The 10,000-nt window shown below is 40.5% G+C and overlaps 2 pseudogenes; both read right to left on the bottom strand.

The window, feature by feature from the left end:
• Positions 1 to 231: 231 nt before the first annotated feature.
• On the bottom strand, positions 232 to 724 carry LOC137968467 (uncharacterized; annotated as a pseudogene).
• Positions 725 to 3,469: 2,745 nt separating this feature from the next.
• Positions 3,470 to 4,393, bottom strand: LOC137968468 (uncharacterized; annotated as a pseudogene).
• Between the last annotated feature and the right edge of the window lie 5,607 nt (positions 4,394 to 10,000).

Here is a 10,000-nt window from a genome sequence, read left to right on the forward strand (position 1 = left end):
GATTCTAACACATTATGAACATTACGTTCACTTCCCTGTTGTTTGGATTTCACACTAGACTCACCAACTTTACTGCGTCAAACTGATGCAAGGTGACCTATTTTACTACATTTATAGCATTTGGCTGACTTAAATCTACAATTTGGTGCAGCGTGCTTACCACCACACCGGTAACACAAGGGTGCATTAGTGTTCACAGTTTCCAGTTTATTTACTATGTCTTGGCTGTCATCATTTGAACTGATGGGACGAAATTCTTGGGTGTTCTTCTCCGCCATCTCCATTGACTTTGCTATCTGGCACGCTTCCTCAAAGGTAAGACCCTCGGTATTCAACAGCTTGTTCTGTATTTTGGGATTGTTCAGTCCACACACAAAATGGTCTCTCAGAGCTAGGTTGAGAAACTGGCTATAGTTACAATGAATAGATAGCTTCTTTAATGCCATGATGAAGTCACCGATGGATTCGTCTTGTTTCTGATAGTGAGTTCCAAAATGAAAGCTCTCTGCTATCTCCAATGGCGCTGTCTCCCCAGTGCTTCCACAATACCAGCAAAAGGAGTGTCTCTTTGTTTCGCTGGCGCCATCAGATTGCTCAGGGTAGAATAGGCTTCTGGTCCAATCTCAGTCAGGAAAATAGCAGGTTTTCTTTTTTATTACTGTGAGATTGGCTTCTCCTTGCCTTGTTCTTCCACAATATTGTTTGCCATGAAAAACACATCCATTCTTTCCACGTAGGAATGAAAAGTCTCTCGTTCAGGGCTGAACTCAACGACACGACCAAACAATCTAGTTACTGCCATTTTGATCGATAGCATATGCTCAAACGTTCATTGATCAATCTTGGCCGAAAACACACTTCTTTCTCACACAGAGATAGTCAAGACTTCACAGGATTTCTCACGCGTCCTAGTGCATGTAGAACATCCCATTCTCATTTCCAGAATGTAACATATTAGCAAGGATATTATATCCTTGCTAATATGCTAATAAATGCTAATGCTAAAGTGTGGTGTTGTGTTAGCAATCTAAACTGGTGTAGTTTATTTGAAGCAAAGAACTACACCAGTTTAGATTGCTAACACAACACCACACTTTATTCGCTAAGCATCTTGGGTGCAAGAATGATGATGCAATAGCTTAACACAACTTCCGATTACCTTAATATATTACATAGGTTTCTCCGAAGAATTGAGTGTTCTCATCTTTTCTCCAACCACTCACAGAGTCCCAAGTTCTTTCTTTCTTCCTCCTTTCTTCTTAGTTTACCTGTAGTTATTTGTGGTTCAAAGGGATTTTGCTCTTTGTTACTCTGACACGGCTCCTGCTAATGGCTTTTAGCAGTGATTCAAACTCACTCTTCACCGTCCTTAGATACAACTTTGACTCTTCTTCTTTTCCACTGTTCGCCAATGCCCACGTCTTTTACATATTGTAGCATCTCCGAGTGCAAGGATAGCAGGAACACGAATCAAAACAGACCAAGATACACAACACAAGACTGTATTCTGTAAGACTGTAAGACTCGACTGGCATTACTTACACGAGACTCTAAAAATCCTGAAAAGAATACAAACCGCTATTGAAAAGAAAACAAAGAAGTCCTATCACACTGAATAACAGGGTACTTGATGCGGCCAAACCACAGGAAATTTCTAGCGTTACTGTAAACAAGGTCGCAAAGAAACCCTAAATATAAACATGTAACGATCTGTGCCGGTCATGAAATCATAGCTTCGCTACAATATATATAGCTTTACTAATTCATTCAAATTACAACATACATTTTTACGTGACTACATAACAAAACTAAAGGAGTTCATTAACACTAAGAGGGGCAATACTGTACTCCAGGGAATAAAAATACCACTTCTCGGCAATACAGTAAATACTAACGAACTTAACTAACACTAACACGATAACTAAATGTTAAAGCGTGAGAGGGAAAAAGGAAGGAAAAAGAAATTTCAAGACACATCAATTTCATGCAAAATGTGATTGTTGAAATATGCCAGAATGTGTGTCAACACGGTACTGCAAATGTTTTCAGGCCTTCTTCGTTTTTTAGCAAGTTTTTCAAATTATGTGAAGCAGCAAGGCACATACAGTATTGCGCAAAAGTAATGCAAACGAAGTTCGTCGAAATTCGTCCTTTGCTCTCGCGAATTTTGCACGAAAAGTCATCAAATTTTCGAACGATGTTTCGTAGGGTTTGAAGCGAAAAAGTTACGATCTTTCTCGAAAATTCGAGATAGCGAAATGTGAAGTAGCGCATTTTTGAGGTGACCAAACGAAAATTCGAGACAACGAAATTCAAAGCAACGAATTTCTTATTAAGAAGGAAAATATTACCTGAAAGTTAACCGTTGTAAATAAGTGTTTTGTCTCTCACTCAGTTTTATGGTGATTTTCATTGAAATTATCTCCTCTTCTCCTTCCTCTGCTCCTCTCGAGGATTTCCTCGCTTAAATTTCTCAAATTTTGTCTTCTCTGGTCTTATGTTCTTTGGCTTTTCTTCAACTTTTCTGCTCTCTATCCTGTTGCTCATCACTAATGTGATTTCCCTCCAGAAAAAGCAGGTTGCCATGTGATTTCCGCCAAGGAAAATTGCCCAAACACTCCCATCCCCAGAGGCTCTCCTGCCTCCCCACCTCCACCCTGACAGTCTGTACAGAAGGATGGTGGCTGGACCAAAATTTTTCGCATGCCTGAGCTCTGATATAATCAAGCAGTGAAAGTTCTTGTGTTTGACAATTGAAAAAGTATTTCTGTTGAATATTTTCTTCAATTGATGAGTCTTTGCTAACAGACACAGATAGAAAAGTCAAATAAAACACAACTTATGTCCTCCCTGTTTTCTAGAAACTGTTTCACAGTTTACAGTAGTACTTAATTTTTTTGATTGAGGAATTCATTCTTTCGCATGACTGTTATAAGATCGTAAATTTACTGCATGAGCATTGGCACCTGAAAATACTTTTAGCACAGGTTAAAAAACTTCAAAATGTTATTATCAAGATAAAACCCCATTTTAATCAACTTTTCAATTATTATTTGTGGCAGATCATTGTGCAGCACCATAATAAGGTTCAAATAACATGTCCTTTCTGTATGCAAGTGGTGCAAAGTAAACTTGAAATACAACAATTTATGCCTAGTCTTGAAAGTCCATTGGTTTACATGGAAAGCTGGTGACCCAGGTACCTGCGCTATTAGGGACCACACGTACGAGTTTTCTGTAATGAGCATGCACATAAGGTTTGGAGGCCAACATTTTTTTAAGTGCTCGTGCTCAGAATGGAAAACTCGTACTTGTAGGCATCCTCATTCTCTGATCTAAAGGTCCCACGTGGTCAAACGTGGTCAAAACATTTAAAGTGATGTGTCTTTCCTCACTCGTTTCACTTGTAAACATTAACCAATATGATGAGCTAAGAATTATTGTATTTAAAACTTAATGGAATTTAAATTTAAATTTTTCCAAAAAGTGCATTTGCAAAGGCTAAATCATAAAGATTTGAAGAGTTGTCTCTCACTTGGCAGCCATATATAATTTGCACGTCTTGGTAAATGTCGTTGCACAGTTATTCGCAGTAGGTAGAAATGGGCATTCAGTGTTGGGGTACATGTATGTGCCATGGCTTTTTGCCTCAACAAATTCTATACAAGGTTCTGCACCAAGCCCAAGTGGGGGCTCTTCCTCAGTACCTGTAACAAACTGAAGTATATGCCCCAGGCTCACTGAGTCCCTTTGGCCACTTCCTACCAGCCTGGTGTATTTAGAAAACAAATCATGAATTTCTGTTTCGAAACGGCGTTCATTGCTGACCTCTTGAGAGAAACTTGGTGGGAGAAGGACAAGCAACTTTCTCCTTGACAAGGCTGAACTATCTGAAGGTCTGAAAAGGTGAAGGAAGTACAAGGATTTGATGGATTAATAGTTCCTGGAGATGATCTTTCAAAAATCTGGTGATACTACCATTTGCAAAGTGCTAAGGGCCGTTATTAACCCAATGGTTAAATAGTCATTAGCAAGAAACTGGCCTTTGAGACTACTGTCAAAGTACTTAGCTTTGATCTCTCATAAAAACAGGCGAAAGAACTCTTTCGGTGGGCCACCACAATCCTCAGCACTCTCACTATAAAATCCAACAGCAAGGGTTAGTCTGGGGGTTTTTAAAAATTGCACTTCTTTCTTTGCTGATCTCAAAACATCTTGTCAATTGCTTCACCTTCTAGACTTACAGGTTTACGTCTTGCACATCCAATGGTCTCCCAGTCACAATCAGACTTTGCTGTGCATAGTGCAAAATTTCAACAGGATTTTCAATACTATTAGATTTACAGTAATTTACACAATGCTTTGCCACCAAATCCACACATTGATTTTGATGTTATCAGGTGGTGTCTCCTTGTTCGACAGTCTGGAGCAACACAAGCAATGAGAATATTAAAAAACTTCAGTTAGTCCAGAATTACGCTTGCAGGATCGTAACTGGCTTGAAAAAGTACGATCACATTACAGAAGCCCTGAAGTCCCTTAAATGGCTTAACGTAAAGAAAAAACTACTCTTTAATGACTTAGTCATGGTTTATAAATGCATCAACAACTTGACTCCTAACTATCTCTGTGAACGATTTAAACAACGCTCAGAAATTCACCAAAGAGATACCAGGCAAAAGAGCGAGCTTACGTTACCCAAGTGTAGGATCGCGGCTGGGCAAAGGGCTTTTGCCTTCCGTCGGGCTAAAAGTTTTAACTTTTTACCTAAATTTATCAGAGACACGGAAAGCCTAAGTGGTTTTAAAAGGAGAACTTTTAAAAATATTTTCAATTCGTAACATGTGAATTTAATATTGAAATATAAGCTGTTTTTATATATATATATATATAATCTATATTTTTATTTGTAAATAGTTATTATCTTATTTTATCTTATCTTATTATTATCTTTTTTTTTTTTTTTTTTTTGTAATTTAATATTTCATATTCAAGTATGGCGGAAGAGCCCCCAGGGGGGAGCTATGCAATAAAGTATGTATGTATGTAAGGAAGTTTTGATGTAAATAAACGAGACGCCTATAAGGGCGGATCTGTGGGATGTACGAACAATTAACGCAAATTGTCCAGTTACAGTGAATTACAACTACGGACATCGGTTTTACTTTGCAATTCACCAGTTTGGCAATAAGTTTTTCTTGAACTAAATGAGTTTTAAAAGAAAACAAGCATTAAGCACAACCTCAGCAAGCAAATTGAAAAGGAAAAAAAGTCATTTCAGAGTCAACTGTCAATAGCCAGCAAATAGGAATCATGCTAAAATAAGAAGCCATAAAAACAACTTTGTCAGTTCAAGGCCAAAGAAGAGTTTTACTGATGTACTTTATTCCAGTTTATCTCTGAAAACAAGTTCATTCACATTTTGATGTATTTCATTGAAACACGCCACGCCATGCCACCCCACAACAAATAAGATTTGGGTGCTTTAAACAAACTTCTGAAAACACAAGCTACTGACATCTCCCCCTAATTTTACAACAACTCACTACGAATACGTGTTTATAACATAACAGCAAAATTTTCTCGTCACTGTCGAGGCACAACGAAAACCAGTTGGGCAAACGAATTAAAAAAGCACTTGTTCGCTCGCATTTTAGAGGAAAACAAACAAATCAACTTTTTCTTTATGTCCAAAAGAGTACAGATAATTGTTATTTAATTCCAGTTGACAATAAAAATTTGATTTTCATTCCTGAAAAAAGGAAGAACCGATTAAACCACCTTTTAAAAATATGCATCCACTTAACATAACGCATCCATAAAAATAAGAAACAGTTTAGTGCCCAAGGAAAGAATTTCTGTGCTAAGTATGAGCTGTTATTGGTATTCTGTTTTGTCGTTGTCGTTCTCTTTTGCTCAGTCCTTTCGTTTCTGTTCTACCATTCAGGATGTTCAGGATGTATGGAGACCACAGGGCTTCTAAATATTGTAAAAGGTGGAGTTTCTCTGTGTTTCTCAGTGTCACCGATGAAGTTGTCAGTGGATTGGACAGGATGACGACCAGTCTCCTTTTTCCAAATGTGGTGTACATTTTGTGAATGTCGTCATTAGAGAGACCACTATGGGTGCTGTTTAGAGCCATTGATCTTTTAATTGCCCCAGTATTGCTTGCACTGAACAACTTGTCACTGAATGTTAAAAGAAGTTTATGGCTTTGATCGAGGTGGAGCATGTTTTTAACTGTGTGGGAAACACTGGTGACACTGGAATTCTCAACAATATCTTTTCTGAAAAGGCTGATTACTCAAAAATGACTTTTCTCAGTGCTCTGTCATCTTCCAATGCATCGTGAGCATCACATTGTTTTTTCGAATAGATGGGTGTAAAGCCTGCTCTGGTTTGGTTTACAATATCCACCAGTGTCAACTTAAAGTGGTAGATTTAGGCTTTCGGCAAAGTAGAGGTTCATGTCAGTAAGGTTATCCTTGAAGTTGTCATCACTGCTATGGAGGAGAATGAGAACATCAAAAGTTGCAGAATTATGTCCAATTAAGACAGTTAAATTATTGTTCATAATTCTTAATTTGTTTTATAAAAGTGAGGAAGTCATGAAGTGCCTCTTCTATGGTTTTTGGACAGGATTGTTTCTGTACCAACAACAACAACAACAAGGCCATTGACCAAAGGCTAATGACTGTGGCATAATGTTCATCAGGGTTGTCAGTAGATCTTCTGACAGGTGGCCAAAATATAACAACAGGCGGTTGAGACCTCAGCCTGTCAGGGCCGAGCTTCTAGGGGGTGCAAGGGCATCCTCCCCAGAAAACTTTGAAATTTCAGGCCTTTGCAGATGCAAGTTTTAGGCGTTTTGGGGCAAGAATACTCAGTCGAACCATTAACTTGACCCCCTATAATGTCTTGTTATTTGAAGATTAAGACCCAATTTAAAAATTGCTTAAAATCAGTTTCCCCTCACTTAAACTTCAGAACTGTGCTTGTCTTCTCCATGTACTGGAAATACTGTGAACAGAAGAAGGGTGCTCATAACATGGAAAAGTAGTTACATTGACTCTCATTTTGACCACAGCATTACAATGTACTGCATGGTCCACATTGCAGGAAAAAAAATACCTTTTTAAGTCTTAAAACTCTAAACTTTTAAAATGCTTAATATTGAAACAACAAATTTATTATGTTGTATTACACTTAATCATCATTCCTCATGCATCAATTGTAACTCCAGCTAATTGTCCTGCTTTTTCTTGTTGTTCGTCCTTCACTGACTTCAAATCACTCAGAGGTTGGGATGGGTGCGTAGATGACTGATGTTAACTCGGAAGAGTTTGTTACAGTGGGGACATGGGATGCTGGGGGCTGAGCCAGGCTGAGAGGCAGAGCTCTCACAATCTTTCCTCTTCTGGCGTTTCTGTTGGTTTTAAATCACGAACCTCTTTTAGAAGGCAGCTACTCTGGAACTCACAAGGGATTGCCAGGTGACAGGATCCTCTGCCGTCTCTTCCCAGGTGGAGTCGGGAATGTTGCAGCGCTTGAGGGTTTCTTTGATTGAGTCTTTCTAGCGCTTTCCTGTTTTTAGCTCTCCGTAGAACAGTCACTTTGGGAGTCGACGATCACTCATACGGCGAACATGGCCAGACCATAGGAGGTGTGCTGTTAGGAAGGTAGCATGTATGCCCCCGATCTCAGCCTGGTGCAGAACTTCAGTGTCAGGAACTCTGTCCTGCCATTTGAGGTGGAGCAAGGTTCTGGGCCATCACAGGTGAAAGGCATTTAACTGCTTAGCACGCCTGCTTTAAATTGTCCATGTCTTGCATGCATAGAGCAAGGAAGGTAGAACTATTGCTCTATATACTTTCAGCTTGGTCTCAGTGCGTAAACCATGTCGCTCCTAGACCTTATCTTTCAGCCTACCAAAGGCAGTGCTGGGTGAGTTATTTCGGTGTCAATGTTGGCTGAGCTTGGCTGCCAAGATAAGTAAACTTGTCTGCTACTGTCAGACTCTCGCCGTTGACGGTGATGTTGGGTTCCGTGTGGGGCGCTCCAGGTGCTGGTTGGTGGAGGACTTCAGTCTTTTGGTGGAGATTGTAAGGCAGAAGTCAGTGCAGCCTGGTGCAAACAGATCCATGCTGTCTTGCATGTCTTTATGAGAATGTGGCATTCAGTGCACAGTCGTCAATAAACAGGAAATCACAGGCCATCTCATCATGAGTTTTGGTCTTCACCAGCAATCTCCTAGGATTGAACAGTTTGCCATCGGTGCGATAACGGAAATCAACACCGATATCCCCGCCGTGGAATGCATCTGTTACCATGGCAGAGAATACCATGCTGAACAGGGTGGGTGCCAGCACGCAGCCCTGCTTCATCCTGTTTGTAACTGCAAACGACTGAGAGTACATGCCTTCATCCTGCCCTCTGGCAATCATGCCATCATGGAATTGCCTGACCACTGAACTTCGCCATTAGCCCACAGACCATGGTGATACACAGTATCAAACGCCTTGGTCAGATATATGAAGGTGGTATTCAGTCCAACATTTTGTTCTTGACATTTTTCTTGTAATTGTCGTGCTGCAAATATCATATCTACAGTGCCGCATCCTGCGCAGAAACCACACTGGCTCTCGGGGAGCAGATTTCGTTCGAGGTGTGTAATGAGGCAATTGAGCATGATGTGGGCCAGGATCTTGCCTGCGACGAAGAGCAAGGATATGCCGCGGTGGTTGTCACAGATGTGTCTGTTTCCTTTACGCTTGTAGAGATGGATGATGGAGGCATCCTGTGATAGCTTTTCTTGAATCCACATGGAGCTGAATAAGTCTGTTAGACTTTCGATCAGGCCACCAGAAGCATACACCTCAGTTGGGATGTAGTCTGCACCAGGTGCCTTGCCTCTTGACAGGGGATGATTGCTTTGGCAACTTCTGACGGTAGATCTGCCCGTGTGTTGTCGACTGAGGCTTGTGGTAGTCTTGGGATGACTTCCTCATTGATGGCAGATGGTCGGTTGAGGACAGTGCTGAAGTGTTCTGCCCAGCCGGCAAGGATCTTCTCCTTTTCCAAGATCAATGCAGTCCCATCTGCGCTGAGAAGGGGGGACGATGCGGATGATTTGGGTCCGTGGACAGCGTTGAAAGCCCTGTAAAAGTTCATGTCCTTGCGGATGGTGGGTCCTACGACCTTTAAAGCAGCAGCATAGACAGAATTGCGGAGACGTGCCCACGCTGCCTCCACGTTATTATGCAGGTCTGCATTGGATGGTGGTCTCTCCAGCATTCAGCACCACACATGGTCTTAGTGACTCTCATATCCTGTCTGTCCCTTTGTCTAACAACAACATAGTTAGATGCCAATCTTTGAAACACGGGTGCATCTGTGATGTTTTCTTTTGATTGGGCAGATGAAAGACAGTGTTGGTGATGAGGAGATCATGAGTGGCACATGATTCTAGTAGAAGGAGACTGTTGCTGTTGCATTTACCTACCCCTTGTCTTGCCAACACTCCCTCCCACGATTTATGGTCTTTGCCGACACAGGCGTTGAAATCGCCGAGAATTATGAGCTTGTCTGACTTGGGCACGGCCGAGATGGTATCCCTCAGATCCTTATAAAATTTCTCTTTTACCTCATTGGGTGTAACTGCCAAGATCCTGAAGTTGCATCATAATCAGAAACTTAACAATTTCAGTTGTAGCAATATGCGAGGCAATAGACAATTCGAACTCAGTTTGCAGAATCATTAAAAACATGTTTCATAACAGTTCAAAGTTCATGAGACACACTAGTAGAAACAGGAGGTAAGTAATTACGGTAGCAAACAGTTCCCAAAATATATGATGAAGAAGACTTGATGGTAGCAAAGTTCATAGATGCAGAACAAATGAGTAGACCAAAGTAGTGTAGTGTAGTGTAGGTTTGAACTGAAAACGATAATTAAAAACAATACAGCTAAAGTGACATATTTTGCAAGTACACTTGAAAG

Source organism: Montipora foliosa, chromosome 8, assembly GCF_036669935.1.
Source record: "Montipora foliosa isolate CH-2021 chromosome 8, ASM3666993v2, whole genome shotgun sequence".
In the NCBI taxonomy this organism is placed as follows: Eukaryota; Metazoa; Cnidaria; class Anthozoa; order Scleractinia; family Acroporidae; genus Montipora; species Montipora foliosa.